Source organism: Gymnoscopelus microlampas (assembly GCF_963454915.1).
Source record: "Gymnoscopelus microlampas genome assembly, chromosome: 15".
NCBI lineage: Eukaryota > Metazoa > Chordata > Actinopteri > Myctophiformes > Myctophidae > Gymnoscopelus > Gymnoscopelus microlampas.
The window spans coordinates 10,971,490-10,988,989 of record NC_139952.1 but is presented as its reverse complement, the minus strand read 5'-3'; the positions used below and the strand labels follow the sequence as shown (position 1 = coordinate 10,988,989).

At 43.9% G+C, this 17,500-nt stretch overlaps 1 protein-coding gene across 4 annotated transcripts in view; it reads right to left on the bottom strand.

Moving 5' to 3' along the window:
• pag1 (phosphoprotein membrane anchor with glycosphingolipid microdomains 1) overlaps positions 1-17,500 on the bottom strand; it is a 136,447-nt gene that overhangs the window by 88,519 nt on the left and 30,428 nt on the right. For 3 of the 4 annotated variants that reach the window (XM_084081351.1, XM_084081350.1, XM_084081352.1), the window contains exon 2: positions 7,815-7,903. The exons of the other annotated variant lie outside the window; for it this stretch is intronic. The gene's annotated coding sequence lies outside the window, so the exon portion shown is untranslated. The remainder of the gene's footprint in view (positions 1-7,814; positions 7,904-17,500) is intronic. 4 annotated transcript variants of the gene reach the window in all.

Sequence of the window (17,500 nt, the reverse complement as noted above, 5' to 3'; positions counted from 1 at the left end):
CAGAAACCAGCTAACTCCCAAAAATGTTCATTTTTCAGGAAATGACAAAAACAAAACAAAAAGTGGAGTTAGGAGGTTTTGTTCATCATTGATATTGCTAAATGAATCTCCAGGCTCACAATGAGGTTGGAGGTCAAAAGGGGGTGGAGCCTGGACTGGAGTCAGCAAAACCAGCTAACTCCACCCCCCTTTGGTGGACTTCGCTGGTTTAGCAGAAAGTTTGAGGATCCAATGGAGTTAGCTGGTTTTGTCAGAAGCGCATTTTTAATACTTTCCATTGGTTAAAAGAAATAATGAATCACAACATACAGACGAAAAGGGTGTTCACTAGCACTGATTTATGGGGGGAAAAAATGAAAAAGCGGAAAAATTGAGTTAGCTGGTTTCTGACGGACAGCACTGTACGTATTACTTAATTGAGTACAATAGACCAGTGGTTCTCAACCTGAGGGTCGGGGCCCCCAGGGGAGTCCCCAGATGACAGTAAAGTGTCGATTCAAGGAGTTTTAATGCCTAATACCTAAAGAAAGGGGACAAACTACACTATAAAGACTGGTCAAATGTAAGAAAGAGGAAAACATAGTGAAAATAGACGATCTTGTAGATCAGCTATTTTCACTACATTTATCTGTGCAACTGAGTCAAACTAAATGTAAGCCTCACCCTGACAATTCCAAGTGCTTGTCGGGGTGGGTGGGGGGGGGGGGGGGGTCCCCAGTTCAAATAGGATTATTTTGGGGGTCCGCGGCCTGAAAAGGTTGTTGCCATGTTTGTTTCGGTACCGTCTACCACAACAGGGGGGGGTGGAAACAAACAGTTCTGCAGGTAAACACCACCACACCACTCCAGTGGCTGATAACTGCTGGTATAGAGGGATATGATGGGTACAAAAAAAATGTATTTATTGTTTTGTTATGTAAACACAGGGCAAAGTTACACCTAGGGTGACCACCCGTCCCGAAATTCGCGGGACAGTCCCGAAATTGGACCCTCTGTCCCGCACAAGCAGAGCACTGTCCCGAAAATCAAAGATATGAAAAAAAAAAAAAAAAAAGTTTTTTGTTGATAATAAATCGGTAAAATCAGGCAAAAATAAGAATTAAATAACATAGCCATAACCTAACCCTAATCCTAACCCTAAAACCGAAATAAAGAAACCAAAAACTGGGAAAAAAACTAACCCAACCCGCCCAGAACCGCGCGCGCTTTGCACACGCGCACGGGGGGGTCCCGCAAACCGGATTCATCTGTCCCTCAATGGGCCTGTTTGAAGGTGGTCACTCTAGTTACACCCTGTGCCTTTAGGGTCCACACTTATGAAGCGTTGTAAAACCCATTAAGACCTGGAACGCATCTGTGTCACTTTTTCATTTGAGCTAAAAAGCATTATTTTACACTTTGGCTATTCAAAAATAGCAGATCTACAAGTTCATAGCGCGGCACCGAGTGCCGCGCTATGAACTTGTAGATCTGCTATTTTTGAAAAATCGTGAAAATGTGTGCAAAATGAATATTTATATTATTTTAAAGCGAACATTTTAACTCAAATCTTTGCATCTGGGGGTCCCTGGAACCAATCATTTTGAGATGGGGGTCAGCAGCCAAATACATATCATTTTGGGGGTCCTTGACATGAAAAGGTTTGAGAACAGCTGATATAGAAACATACGTTTTTCAGAAAACCGTTTTAGAAGACCAGATTTAGAAGACATTTTGCAGAATCGGAATCTCAGGCCTCAATGGGTTAACATACGTCACACGGACTAACAGGTGTCATTGTACTTTTCGGGGGCGGGGGCGGGGGGGGGGGGGGGGGGGGGGACAGAGGGGGGGGGGCTAGGGAGTCAAAACAAAGCCAGCTATGTGTTGTTCGAGGTGAGTGACAGTTCATTGTGGTGACATCGTTCAGGTGGGAATGCAGCCAGTCTCTCGTAGATAACACAGAGAGACACGCACACACACACACACGCACGCACACACGCACACACGCACACACACACACACACACACACACACACACACACACACACACACACGCACATCGCACAGGCGTTTGCGCCACATAGCCGATATGAGTGTGTGTGTGTAATAAGCGTACTTTGACTTTACTGGAGTATTTCCAGCTTTCGGTACTTTTACTTCTACTCCACTACTTCTCATTATTACATTATAAAACATTATAATTAACTTTGATGTTCCAATGTTCAATACCACAAAAAAAACACACATAGTCAGTCACAAATAATGCGTGCAACAATTCATCGTCAGCTAAAATGTCATCTTGCATCTTGGCTCCAAGAAATGCTGTCTGGGTGAGTAAACATCCGTTTAGACAGGGGTTGGGTAGGTTCACATGTTGTGGCTAGCGTTCTGTTCTCGCCTCAAATGAACCATTATTAAAATATTGTTTTTAACACAGGGGTCTTCAACAGGGGGTCCGGGACCCCTAGGGGGTCCTCAGAGTTACTACAGGGGGTCCGCCAAATCTTTGTGTGGTGGGGACCACTAACTGAAAATAGCCGATCTACAAGCTCACAACGCCTCGCGCTGCGAGGCGTTGTGAGCTTGTAGATCGGCTATTTTCTGAGAGTCGGTGTAGAGGGAAAAAGAGCAGACCGAGTACAGAGCCGGTTAAGTTGACTAAATATTGAGGGTTTAAAGGTTAACTATCTTAAAATACACATTAACATGAATCCAATTATCTATGAAATGTATGAAAAAATTATTTAGTGGGGGGGTCCCTGCTTCATCTCTCTCTTAGCTAGGGGGTCCTTGGCCTGAAAACGTTGAAGACCCCTGTTTTAACACATTGTGTGCCAAAAACGGTCGGGACCGTTTTTGAGAAGCTATGCGTTATGTGCCATAAACGGTCCGGACCGTTTTTGGCCCATTTGTTTTAATATATATTTTTCCCACGTGGGGGGCGCTCTAACGAAACTTTGGGATCATCCAAGGAAGTCTCTAAGAAGGAGAGGCCGGATGTGGATCCATGTCAAAGAATGCTTCCGTTCGTCCGCTCCAATGTTAACTCCTTGACTAAAAGCTTAATATCTCCTATGTCTTTTTAACGTGGTGGAAGCGAGCCGTTTTCGATCGGCGATCACTCTGCAATGGAGGATCGCGTTAGAAACATTGTTGTTCCAGGCGTTGGCCGGGACCCTCCGCCGTCTCGCACGCACGCTTTGTTTACATGCACGTCCGCGGCGGGGCTTCTACAACACGAAACATATCTTTACCCTCCCTTTTCTTTTTTCTCTCCATTGGCTTTGAAACCAGACATGGCTTACGTTTATGTGCATTGGGCGAGGTGGTGTGGGCGCATGCACGCACGTGCATGTGCGTGCGTCGGAAAGCGCACATTTTGGTGGGGGTCCCTGATAGGTCACAGTATACCTGTGTACCCCACACACACACACACACACACACACACACACACACACACACCACTACACCACTGCCACTGGCCATATCCATGTCTTATAATCCTCTATGTGCTGAGTCTCCATTCTATGTCCCTGGAATGGAGACTTCCTGGAAATGCATAAGAGGGGGGTGGGAGGAGGGGGGGGGGGGGGAACCTCAGCGAGCAAGCAAAAGTGTGTTGCTTTAAAATTCATGAACAGCATAAATCCATAGCTTAGAGATGGGGGGGAGGGGGGAGCGAGAGAGAGGGAGGGAGAGCAAGGGAGAGACAGCGAGAGACTGAGACAGAGAGAGAGAGAGAGAGAGAGAGAGAGAGAGAGAGAGAGAGACGGAAACGGAGAGAGACCGACCGAGATAGAGAGAGATATCGAGAGAGAGAGAGAGAGAGAGAGAGGCAGAGAGACAGACAAAGACAGAGATTGGGGGGGGGGGGGCAGAGAGACAGAAGCATACAGACAGACAGACAGACAGAGATGAGGGGGGGGTACATGTCCGTCTGGTACCCAGGGATCCCCACCACTTTGGGTCATCCATCACCTAGCAACCCCGTAACCCTGGGCGACAGGGCCTCCGCTATACCAACTGCCAGAGAAGAAGTCGGCTCCTCGCCGAGAGCCTGTTGCCAAGTGGCACGCACACACACACACACACACACACACACACACACACACACACGCACACGCACACGCACACGCACACTCAAACCTCGGTGCTATTGCGTGAGCTATAGAGTTACTGCGACAGTGGATACGTTTACCTCATATATGGAAAGGGGGAAATCAATGCCGGTCACGGTATACTGTATGTTCTATTCATAAACACACACGTACTGTATGACAAGTCAAAAGACACACTGGCACTGGATGTACAAAATGTCCTCTCACCGACAGAAAGAGGAAGCGATGGGTAAGAAGACACATTTGAACTTATAGTTGCGTGCCGGTGTGTCCGTTCACCGAAAATACCCCATCTAAAGGCTTGTATAGATCGGCTATTTTCGTAGTGGATGACACTGCAGCCCCGAAGAGAAGATGATTTCAGGAGATTATGTCTTAACTTCCGCCATTTTCGAGATAACATCAAGGCAAGGCGTTGCATGTGGTATTTGACACGAAAACATGCACCGGCTCTTAACTCTAACCACCCTGAGCTCTCGTCTTGAGCGTGAGATCGCGATGAGAGCCAAGACCGCGTCAAAATCACACTCTCACGCAAACGTCAGTCAGATTGCCCTGTGTAACTTCTGCATATCCTCGACACTAATAGTCAACGCAACATAGCCTTCAATGGTTCGACCCGTTCAATCACTTTAGATTTCTTTGGCTATTCAAAAAATAGCAGACATACAAGCTCATAGCGCGGCACCGAGTGCCGTGCTATGAGCGTGTAGATCTGCTATTTTTTGAAAAATCATGAAAATGTGTGCAAATCTTTGAATATATATATTTTTTTAAAGCGAACATTTGTAACTCAAATCTTTGCTTCTGGGGGATTCTACAAATGTCTTCTAAATCCTAATAGTTGTTTTTTTTCTTAACTTATGCTGCTATAATCAGTGGTTCTCAAACAAACAAAATAGCCAATCTACAAGCTCACAACGTGTCAAATCGCGTGAGCTTGTAGATCGGCTATTTTCTCGGCACGCGACACTAGCACGCAAACAGTCTTCCCTGCTCACTGTAAGAGCCTATAATTTCTGTCTTTCTCATCTCATCTGATCTTTAGATTCTTTATCAACCGATGGTTGCGTCAGAGACTGTAATCTTGGAAACCTTGTTGGTTGGGGGGGTTCCCCCCCCCCCCCGGGCGTTTCCAGATCAAATCCACACACGCCTGGCCGACTAGCGTCATGTTAGTCAGGCTGAAATGAAGCAGAAATAGCATGCATTTGCAATGAGCTGCATTTTGCAACCACCCCCAACCCCCAACCTCCACCCCTCAACCCCATCAGACTATGCATGGACACGGCCAGTGGTGGGAAAAAAGTACTCAATTATTTTTACTTAAAAAATCAATAATGCACTATAGAAATACTCTGTTACAAGTAAAAAGTCCGGAATTCAAAATGCACTTGAGTAAAAGTACAAAAAGATTGGCACCAAAATGTACTTAAAGTGCCAAAAGTAAAAGTACTCATTATGCAGAATGTCCCACTTCACGTGGGACATTTTTCAAATGGTGCCGCGCTATGAGCTTGTATATCTAACATTTTTGAATAGCCAGAGAAATCTAAAATGATGCGTTGCCGGATTGAATGGGTTGAGTAAAAAAAAAAAAAATCTCAGTACTTCTTCCAGCCCTCCGCCCAGACCGTCAGACAATAGGACAGGACAGGTGGTTGTTAACCGGCTCGAGGGCCAAGCGGCGTCTCCACCACGAGAGCGAAATGGGATGTGAGGTTTTGGGAGCAGCGTCTGTCCAGTCGGTTTGAGCGCCGAGGCTTTTGAGTCACCACAGACATTCTGTTGATTAGCAGTGGTGTTTTTTATTCTTTAATTTTTTTTCTCGTTTTATTCCTTCCATCAGTTTTTTTTTTCTTATTTTGTCATAAGCATATAAATCTGTAACAAGACATGTAATAAAAAATAAATAATAAATAGGCATTTATATTTTGTTGAAGCAATGATCTTGTTTTGTATTGCTGACAAAAAAAAGAAAATAGTGGAAGAAGTGTTTTAAACCATTAAAACCTAGCCTGGCATGGCCAGACAAATATCACTGCATAGATTTGTTTTTCTTCGCATTGGCCGATTCGTCTGGTTTCCAGACTAAAACCGGGAAAGCATCTGTGTAATTTTAGATTTTAGCAATATATATATCGCAATTTAGGATTTAGAACAGTGGTTCTTGCTATTTTTGGAATTTTCTTTAAAATCTGGCCCTGGCACAAACCATTTTCAGACGGGGTGTCCGCAGCTAAATACATATCATTTTGGGGGTCCTTGGCACAAAAGAAAATGGGTTAAAGTAACTAGTAACTAAAGTGTTCAAATCATTATAGTGGAGTCAAAAGTCTAATATTTGCCTCTGAGATGTAGTGTAGAATAAGTAGAAGAATAAATGAACGGGATTACGGGAAAATAAATGAAATACTCAAGTAAAGTAGAAGCACCTTGAGATTGTATTTTAGATATAGTACTTCGGTAAATGTACTTAGTTACTTTCCGCCACTGGTTTGCAGGCCAAGTACAGGAAACCACGAGGCGGGTTACTGGCGTGCGAGCAGCACACGCAAACGTCAGGACCAATGTGCAACAAACAGGCAAAGTCAAGCGTGTGTGCATGCACATAAACACACACACACACACACACACACACACACACACACACACACACACACACACACACACACACACTGTGTTGCCATGGACAACAGCATCTCTCATGGGATGGACACAGACTCTCTCTCCACTACTTTCCCTGTTCATTCATCGACTAAAAGCTCGGCACCGGCTCCAACAGCTGGCCAGCCGCGTGTGTGTGTGTGTGTGTGTGTGTGTGTGTGTGTGTGTGTGTGTGTGTGTGTGTGTGTCAGTGTGTGTGTGTGTGTGTGTGTGTGTGTGTGTGTGTGTGTGTGTGTGTGTGTGTGTGTGTGTGTGTGTCCTTTAATGAATACCTCCGAATTTGAGAGAGAGAGGGAGAGAGAGAGAGAGAGAGAGAGAGAGAGAGAGAGAGAGCATCCTTAAATAACCTCCTCTCGGTTTCCTACACAGTACAGATCAATACTCATGCATGGCTCACTAGAGACACATCTCAGCTGAACTGACATACACTAACGAGCTCATTACAGCAACAAAGCACCAGGCTGCATGAGGTCAATCCTAAGCCTGCATAAGGTTCACACTGAGCTTGAATAAGGTCTACACTGAGCCTGCATAAGGTCTACACTGAGCCAGCATAAGGTCCACACACTGAGCCTGCATAAGGTTCACACTCTGAGCCTGCATAAGGTTCACACTGAGCCTGCATAAGGTTCACACTAAGCCTGCATAAGGTTCACACTCTGAACCTGCATAAGGTCCACACTGAGCCTGCATAAGGTCCACACACTGAGCCTGCATAAGGTTCACACTGAGCCAGCATAAGGTCCACACACTGAGCCTACATAAGGTTCACACTGAGCCTGCATAAGGTCCACACTGAGCCAGTAAGGAGTGAGTTACGATAGTCAAGTTTGGATATGACTGATCTGTGCTGACTCGTGGGTGAGGAAGGGTCTGATCCTTCGAATGCTATAGAGTGTAAACCTATAGGATCGAGGGACCGCTGCAATGTGTGCCTTGAATGAGAGCTGACTGTCAAGGACAACACCAAGGTTCTTGGCCGTTGGAACCAAAGTCACCAGGACGTTTATATGGAAATAGTTAGATCCTGCGTGGGGCAGGACTTACCTGGGATTCTTGTCTGGGTTCAGCTTGAGGTGGTGAGAAGACATCCACTGTGAGATGTCAGCCAGACATGCAGCGATGCACTCTTCCACCTGAGTGGCAGAGAGAGGGGGAAGGGTAGAAACAGTTGAGTGTCACCGGCACAGCAGTGATACAATAGATTGTGAGCAGAGATGACAGAGCCAAGATATTTAGTGTACAGGGAGCCTAGGGACATAGGGTTCACACACTGAGCCTGCATAAGGTCCACACACTGATCCTGCATAAGGTTCACTCTGAGCCTGCATAAGGTTCACACACTGAGCCTGCATAAGGTCCACAGATCCTGCATAAGGTCAACTCTGAGCCTGCATAAGGTCCACACACTGATCCTGCATAAGGTTCACTCTGAGCCTGCATAAGGTCCACACACTGATCCTGCATAAGGTTCACTCTGAGCCTGCATAAGGTCCACACACTGATCCTGCATAAGGTTCACTCTGAGCCTGCATAAGGTTCACACACTGAGCCTGCATAAAGTCCACTCTCGGCCTGCATAATGTTCACTCTGAACCTGCATAAGGTCCACTCTGAGACTGCATAAGGTTCACACTCTGAGACTGCATAAGGTTCACACTCTGAGCCTGCATAAGGTCCACTCCGAGCCTGCATAAGGTTCACACACTGAGCCTGCATAAGGTTCACACACTGAGCCTGCATATGGTTCACACACTGAGCCTGCATAAGGTTCACACACTGAGCCTGCATAAGGTTCACACACTGAGCCTGCATAAGGCTCACACTGTTGCAGTGTCAGAACAGTGAGCAGACTAAAACAGTGTCATGACATACAGTAGGTCATAAGGTCAAAATGACATCTATAATCCACTGGCTTCCGTTGTTCCTCCAGGCTGGGTATTATTTACCAGCTTATCATCGCTGTCTGGTGGAAACCTTGTCTACAATACAGGAAATGGACAAAAATAACCTGGATTTCAATGGAGCCAGCGTAGTTATTATTGAGTCACTGTTGTCGTTAATACTTTAATAGGTTCCATATTTACAAAACACAGACACACTTAATCACGCAAACACACACACACACACGCTATTTTCAAAACAACTCTGCTGCATTCACACTGCGTTGGCCACTGCAGTCTGTGCTCTTACAACAGAAGTACATTTAAAAAATAAACTTCAGTTCTATCAGACAACAGGTTGCTCATTCTCAGTTCCATCTCCATCTTAAAGAGTTCTGCAATGCTACAGCACACACACAGAGAGAGAGAGAGAGAGAGAGAGAGAGAGAGAGAGAGGGAGGTTCATGTTTGTAGAATTGTTTTTTTCTTGACCACAGAAGCTAGGTTTGATGTTTTTTCGAGGCAAGTTGTTTCTTGACTAGAGTTCATGCTTGATTTGATTACGCCGCCGCCCTGGATAAAAGCATCTGCTAAATGCCTACATTTGTACATTGGAGAGAGAGAGAGAGAGAGAGAGAGAGAGAGAGAGAGAGAGCTCTGAGTCATCCACAGACATAAAAGAAAGGCTTCTGAAGGAGAAGGAAAAACAAAGTATTTAAAATGTGTTCTCAGTGATTTTCTCCTGAGTCCTGAGAGGCCCTTTGCTGATTCATTTTGGTGATTCTTCACAGGGTTTGTGACGTAAATAAAACGTTATGGTGAGGGCGCTAAGGGACCATAATAACCAGTGGTCAGGTATGTTTCTTGTAGTTCTGTATTTTTTGGGCGGCGCGATGCGACGCCGACGCACAGCTAGCGGCCACGCAACAACGTATAGGCCACATGGTTCTCAGCATAGGCGCCAAATAGGGTCTATGCACAGCAGCCATATTGGAATGAAATTGGGCCTCTTCTTACTTCCTTCACAGGTGTTTTACCAATGATACTAATGAAGGCTCTGTTCCATTCTGGTCAGGGTGCTGATATCTGCATGTTGGCTCACTAGAAACACTCCATTTTGGTTCCCAAATAGCCCCTTATGGTGGGTGTGTAACTCTGAGAGTGTACAAATGGAACCAAATGGACCCGTAAGGGTCCATTTGGTTCCATTTGTACACTCTCAGAGTTATGGGGGTCCTTGAAAATAAGACAACCACTATGCCACACTAAATGGAACAGAGCCTTAATTAGTATCATTGGTAACACCTGTGAAGGAAGTGAAGAAGGGGCCCAATTCATTCCCAATATGGCTGCTGTGCATAGAGCCTATTATGTCCTTCTGCGTGCTAACACCGAATCAAGCACACGCCCCCCTAACCTCGCGTCACCAGTCTTTCCACTGCGGAGGAAAGCCTGGTATTTGCTCTAAAACTAGCCGTGTGATCCAGTTTAGAAAAAAGGAAAAACATAATCGTGGTTCCGGTTGGCGTCGCATTGTTTTCGTTCCCCACATAATGCGAATCAACTCGTAGCGCTAATAGTCGCACTACGAATTAGAATATAAAATGGACATACCAAACGATTATTATACCAAAAGAAACCAAACGATTAATCCAAACTAAACAAGTTTTAAACTAGGGGAATCATTTTGGAGGTGCACGGTGCCGGTGGCTCCGGTCGTTGGTTCCGGCCACCTGATGACGTAAAGTTATTTCCGCTCCGACCCCGTTTCAACGTTTCAGCACCATATCAACAAAGTCATTAATTGATGCCATTGCACAGACATTATGCAAAAAGACATTTATTGATGATCTCATAAAAGATAAGTGCTACAAGCATTAGCAGAATGCTTAGGCCTATAGGTTTTGTTTTGTTTTTTATCTTTTTGTCTATTTTAATTGTGGAGGAAACATCTCTTTCCATCGCTCTGTCTCTCTGTCTCTCTGTCTCTCTGTCTCTGGGCAAGGAAGCACTCGCAGGATCTGCGCCTATGGTTGTCAGTGTTGGGTCCGGGGACCAAAAGATGTCCAAATGGACGCCACGTTTAAAATAAAATTTTAAAAAACAGCAGCGTGACGAGGCGCTGAGCGGTAGCGCGTTCACACGTAGTCATTTTCTATCTGCTTGCTGGGAACTGAAATATTTTCAACTCGGGGCGTTTTGGAAGCGTTTTTAGAGGCGAGTGCCTTGGAATTTTCAAGCCGGGAAAAAAAGCTGGCCCCTTAGACATTCCTTCAGCACTTAAAGGAAGGAAGGTTTTTGGACACCGTTGGGAAAGGAGTGAACTCGGGACACGTCTCGGGAAGGAATGTAAGAGTGGAAATATGGAATCTAAGGACAGAGGGAGAGAAGAGAGGGAGGAGGAGGAGGAGGGGGAGGTGGGAGATTTGGCAGTGTGCCAGTAAGACCTCTCAGACGGAGCAGGATGTGACAGCAGGAAATCCCAGTTTGTGATCCAACGGCAAGGACAGAGACCGACTAGTCACAACAGAGCCGGGTTCTCAGCACACTGTGTGTGTGTGTGTGTGTGTGTGTGTGTGTGTGTGTGTGTGTGTGTGTGTGTGTGTGTGTGTGTGTGTGTGTGTGTGTGTGTGTGTGTGTGTGTGTGTGTGTGTGTGTGTGTGTGTTGAACGTGATTTTCTCATCGTCAGAGGGCCGCTATGCTAATGCGTTGTGAGCTTGTAGTTCTGCCATGTCAGGTCAAATGTCATTTTGACTCTGAAGACACACCGTGTCAAAACGTTAGTCGTTGTACGCACGTCTGTGCCTAATTAAACAATCTTTTGAGCAAATTGATTCGTTCTTTGAGGTTCAGTCGTTCAGAAGTAGCCCATAAAGCAGTGTTGAATAACATGTGATGTTCTATATCTCTGCTATCGGGCAGAAACCAGCTCAAAAATGTTCATTTATCAGGAAATGAAAAAAAAAAAAAGTGGTGTTAGGAGGTTTTGTTCATCATTGATAAGAACAGCTGAATGGACCTCCAAGCTCACAATGAGGTTGGAGGTCAAAAAGGGACGGAGCTTGGAGTCAGCAAAAACCAGCTAACTCCACCCCCCTTTGGTGGAGTTAGCTGGTTTAGCAGAGAGTTTGAGGATCCAATGGAGTTAGCTGCTTTTGTCAGAAGCACTTTTTAATGCTTTTCATTGGTTCAATATATGTTTTACCAACACACAGATGTAAAGAGTGTTCAATAGCACTGATTTATGGGAAGAAAAAAACAGTGTCAAAATGGAGTTAGCTGGTTTCTGCCTGACAGCAACGATATTGAATATTCTTACAAAAAAATCTATACTTCCATTATTGGCTTTATTTTGTAGATTTTTGTTGTTGTTGATAGATTACCTTGTCTGTATAGTCATTAGAACATCACTAAACTCACCTGAACAATGGAGTCAAGTGTTGGCTAAACATAATTTAACAATCCATGGACGATGCAAACGTGAAAAATCAATCTCTTCTCCCTGGATGGTTTTCTGGCTAGACTGTTCAAATCAATCTGCACTTTAAAATGCATGAAATGCAATGATAACATGATGTCGACAAAAAAGAATGTTGGCACCGAGAAATTGGATTGGATTACCTATCTCAAGCAAGTTTCAAGTCTCTGAAAAAATGTTTTCATAACGTACTGAAATGAATGGAATTCGATGACTTTCTGGAAAATCAAACAAGCAAGGTAAAAACCACAGTGCTAATTCATCCATTTGCAACTCTGAGAGTGTTTAAATGTGAATGAGAGCCTGTTTAAGCTTAACCCATTCAGACGCTTTGAGCTTGTAGATCTGCTCATTTATTTTTAATCGTGAAAATGTGTGCAAAATCTTTGAATACATATTTTTCAAAGCAAACATTTTTAACTCAAATCTTTGCTTCTGGGGGATTCTACAAAATGTCTTCTAAATCCTGACAGTTTTTTGAAAAAACGTGTCGCTATAATAATCAGTGGTTCTCAAACTTTTTCATGTCAAGGACCACCCAAAATGATATGCATTTTGCCGCGGACCCCCATCTAAAAATATGTTGTTCCAGGGACCCCCCAGAAGATTTGAGTAAAAAATGTAATGTAAAAAAAAAAATCGCTTTAAAAAAAAAAATATATATATATATATATATATATATATATATATATATATTCAAAGATGTGCCCAAATGTTCATGATTGTTCAAAAACAGCAGATCTACAAGCTCATAGTGCGGCACTCGGTGCCGCGCTGAGCTTGTAGATCTGCTATTTTTGAACAGCCGAAGAAATCTAAAATGTCACAGACGCGTTCGCGGATTGAATGGATTAAGCAGATTCCGCTGTCAACCCCTCTCCCTCCCCTCCCAACACCCCACCCCTCACACGTTTATTTTGGGTCTGCTGAAAGGAAAAGTTTGCAGTTTTTGGCGTTCCATGTCTCTCCGTTATATCCAGAAGATATCTGCGGTTGAATGCAGTGGAAAAAGCATGTGACAAAAGCATCAACCTTACCTACTCCCAGCCTACTGTATCGTTGCTGTCCGGCCGAAACCTTGTATCTTTATAATTTCGTATTTTTAAAAAAGTACTGTCAAAGTATGAGTAAAATTACAAAGTAAAAGCTAAATCTTTGAAAACGCCTACAAGGTTGAAAGTGGATAAGTGTATAAAACTGTGGGTTTCATAAATATTGAACCAATGAAAAGTATTTAAAAAAGTACTTATTCTCTATCAATTACACATCCCTAGAAGCCTCACAGAGATTTTTTTGTTTTTTTCTCATTCTCACTCCTAAGCCAATAATTTGATGACCAAGAGTCTCCATTGAGTCTCCTACTGACTGATGACCAAGTCATCAAATTATTGGCTCATGCAGGAATGCGACAAAAACAAAAAAAATCTCCATGAATTCAAGGCTTTCATGGGGTGTGTAATTGATAGGAAAAAAAGTATTTTTTGGGGTGAACTACTCCTTTAACAAGAGCTTGGGAACACAGGTTTTTTTTTCCATTTCCTGAAAAGTAAGAGTTTTGGACATACAAGGTTTCCACCTGACAGCAACAATACAATGCACATTGAAATATGCAGTGCTCATTTAAAAATAAATGTATTGAAATGTACCTGTAAGGGTCTAATTTCTACACTCTGGGAATAACCTCATTATAGATGTATATGCCAGGATTGGGCCTCAAAAGCAGGGGCCTCAACTCTGTTTAAGACTCGTAAAAAAAGGGGGGGGGGCGACATTTTTGCAATATAAAAGGCGGTCTGCTTTCTGTTTTATTTGTACAATGTAATGTATATCAGATGGCGCTGGCCTAACCATAAGAACTAATGACTAATGTTCCACGTCTAGGAAAGGACTGTTAGTTCATTTATTTTTGTCGAAAGGGGAAAAATAACATTGCAGTGGTACTCAAACGTTTTAATGTCAAGGGACCCCTAGAAGCAAAGGTTTGAGTTATAAATGTTCGCTTTAAAAAATATATATATATTCAAAGATTTGCACACATTTTCAGGATTTTTCAAAAATAGCAGATCTACAATTGTATATCTGCTATTTTTGAATAGCCAAAGTTCAAATGGTACCCCCGCCCCCCCACCCCCGCTCCCAAGGACACCTGGGAACCAACCAACCCCACTTTGAGAACCAATGGTTTATTGATTACAAGGATAGTTTTTGTTTGTATAACATTCCTTTACGGTGAACGAAGCATCCAAAAACTAAGAGAATACTTGATGGATTTAAGTAAGTTGAAGCATTCAAGGAATGTTACACAAGCATCACGCTTCGATAAATACAAGTACAAAGTCATTTATTGGTATTTTGTAGTACAACATATAGTGAAAATATGCTCACTATCTTATATTTTATTTCATTAAAAGATATTGAAAACTTGCACGAAATAGCGACGCAATATCACAATAAAGGACCTCGAACCGAATCGATTCCCTCTAAAATACATTTTGTCAAACTGTTTGTGTCATGAGTAGCCTAATTCACACGGAACGTGCAAATAACGCAGCAAAATAAAGTGACAGGCAGATTTTTCAGCGTGAATGAAGGCATATCGACCTGTAAGAATAAGGCTATTTAACTAGATGTAAAATATTCGGCAGTGCATTCTGTATTTTTGATTCGTCACACCCAGACTGTGTGGAAAGAACTTTTATGGTGGTTACATATATTTGAGGGAACCAACAGAACATATTTTCCTTTCATTTCCCCATCTGCTGTGCTTGCCTCTCATCTTCTCTGCTACTTTCATTTTTCCTTGCCTGACACATTCTCTTCTCTTCCCCTTTTCTGTTCTTTCCTTCCCCACTTCTGTCTGTCTGTCTGTCTGTCTGTCTGTCTGTCTGTCATAGTCCGTCTGTCTGTGTCTCACTTTCTGTCTCTCCCTCTCTCTTGTCGCTGTCTCTGTCTTTCTCTGTCTGTTTCTCTCTCTCTCTGTCCTTCTGTGTGTGTGTGTGTGTGTGTGTGTGTGTGTGTGTGTGTGTGTGTGTGTGTGTGTGTGTGTGTGTGTGTGTGTGTGTGTGTGTGTGTGTGTCTCTCTCTCTCTACTGTTCATAGGAAAAAAAACTCATTTTCTTGTCAGCGTTCACCGCAGCATGGTGCGGCTCCCCGTGGTGCCAAATTCCTCCATTTCCTCTCTGAAGAAGTTCCCCTCTCTCTCCCTCGCTCCCTCCCTCCCTCCCTCCCTCCCTTTCTCTCTCTCTCTCCCCCTCTCTCTCTCTCTCTGGTCGGATTACTTCCTTTCATCTATCAACAGCTTTCATCTCAACCATCCACCTGTCAAAACTCTCCAGACCGCTAGAGAGAAGAGTCCATGACTGCCCTTACAATGTTGAGACACTATAGGCTCTATGCACAGCAGCCATATTGGACAGAAATTGGGCCTCTTTTTACTTCCTTCACAGGTGTTACCAATGATACTAATTAAGCTTCTGTTCCATTCTGGTCAAACAGAGTCAGGGTGCTGATATTGTGCATGGTTGCTCACTAGAAACACTTAAGGGGGTTCCAAATGGCCCCTTGCGGGTGTGTAACTCTGAGAGTGTACAAATGGAACCAAATGGACCCTTAATGGGTCCATTTGGTTCATTTGGTTATGGGGGTCCTTGCAATTAAAAGGTTTGAGAACCACTGTGCCACACTAAATGGAACAGAGCCTTCATTAGTATCATTGGTAACACCTGTGAAGGAAGTAAGAAGAGGCCCAATTTCCTTCCAATATGGCTGCTGTGCATAGAGCCTATTACATCACTCGAGCATTTTATACTTTATACTTCTACACCGCAAAATATCATTTGACGTCATTGTTATTTGACGTGCTTGTGTGTGCACTGTACAAATGGAACCAAGCGGACCTTTTTGGGTCCATTTGGTTCCATTTGTACACTCTCAGAGTTAAATTATAGAGGATTTTTACAGTGTAGATCATCAAAATCATTTAAAATGGGGGTCCGTGGACTAATGCATATCAAACTGGGGGTCCTTGAAAGGAAAAATATTTAAAGAGATAGTTCAGCCAAAAAATGACTGTTTTTTTTTTCATTAGTCACCCCATGGACACTGGAATTCCTTATTTTGTCTTCTAAGCCAATAATTTGATGAGCTGGGGTGACTAATCGATAGGAAAAAAATATTTTTGTTGGGTGAACTATCCCTTTAATAACAATACTATTATAATAATCCTCTTTTAAAAAATAAATAATCAAGCTTCCTCGGCAGGGAAAAGAATCCCGCCCGTCAACCACCAACCTCCCATACCAAGCCGAGCTAAAGGACTGATATTTAGGAACCAAACGGACCCTCACGGGTCGGTATAAACTCTGAGAGTCGTACCAAATGGAACCAAACGGACCCGTGAGGGTCCGTTTGGTTCCATTTGGTACGACTCTCAGAGTTAAATGAACAGTGAAGAAACTCGGCCAAAACACCAGGGAGGGCTCTGTCTAGGAACTGAAAGGAACCTTGGCATCGCCCAAACAATCCGGCCTTTATTCCAACTGTTGGACCAAAACAGCTTTGCTCCCATAGTATTTACTCATTCATTCACTGACCTCTCTCTCCCTCTCTTTCTCCTCTTCTCTCTCTCTCTCTCTCTCTTCTTCTTCTTATCTAAGCATGTCATTGTGCCGTTGTGTATAATGCAGCATATTTACCAATAGACAGTCTTGGCAAAGCACCAGCTTATTCAATGAGACCAGTGACAAGAGAGAGAGAGGGAGAGAGAGAGAGGGAGAGAGAGAGAGAGGGAGAGAGAGAGAGGGAAGAGAGAGAGGGGAGCGAGAGAGAGAGAGGGAGAGAGGGAGAGAGAGAGGGAGACAGAGACAGAGAGAGAGAGAGAGAGAGAGAGAGAGAGAGAGAGAATTCCCTGGCTGTCTTGCGGATGTCAGTAAACAATTTCTAAGATGGACACATACTGTACAGACACACACACACACACACACACACACACACACACACACACACACACACAGATAAACAGTCCTAATGGCATCACTCCCCTGTAAGCTTTCCTTTGCGTCTAATATTACCACTGCATTCAGACTGAAAACCGAAACATGCACACACACACACACACGCGCGCGCGCGCACACACACGTTCTCCGGTGACATAATGATCTCTAGTCCATTAAGTCCGCTGATGTGAACAGCATTTTGCAGAAGCTTCAATTCTCTCCCCACACACATGCGCGCACGCACGCACGCACGCACGCACGCACGCACGCACACACACACACACACACACACACACACACACACACACACACACACACACACACACACACACACACACACACACACACACACACACACACACACACACACACACACA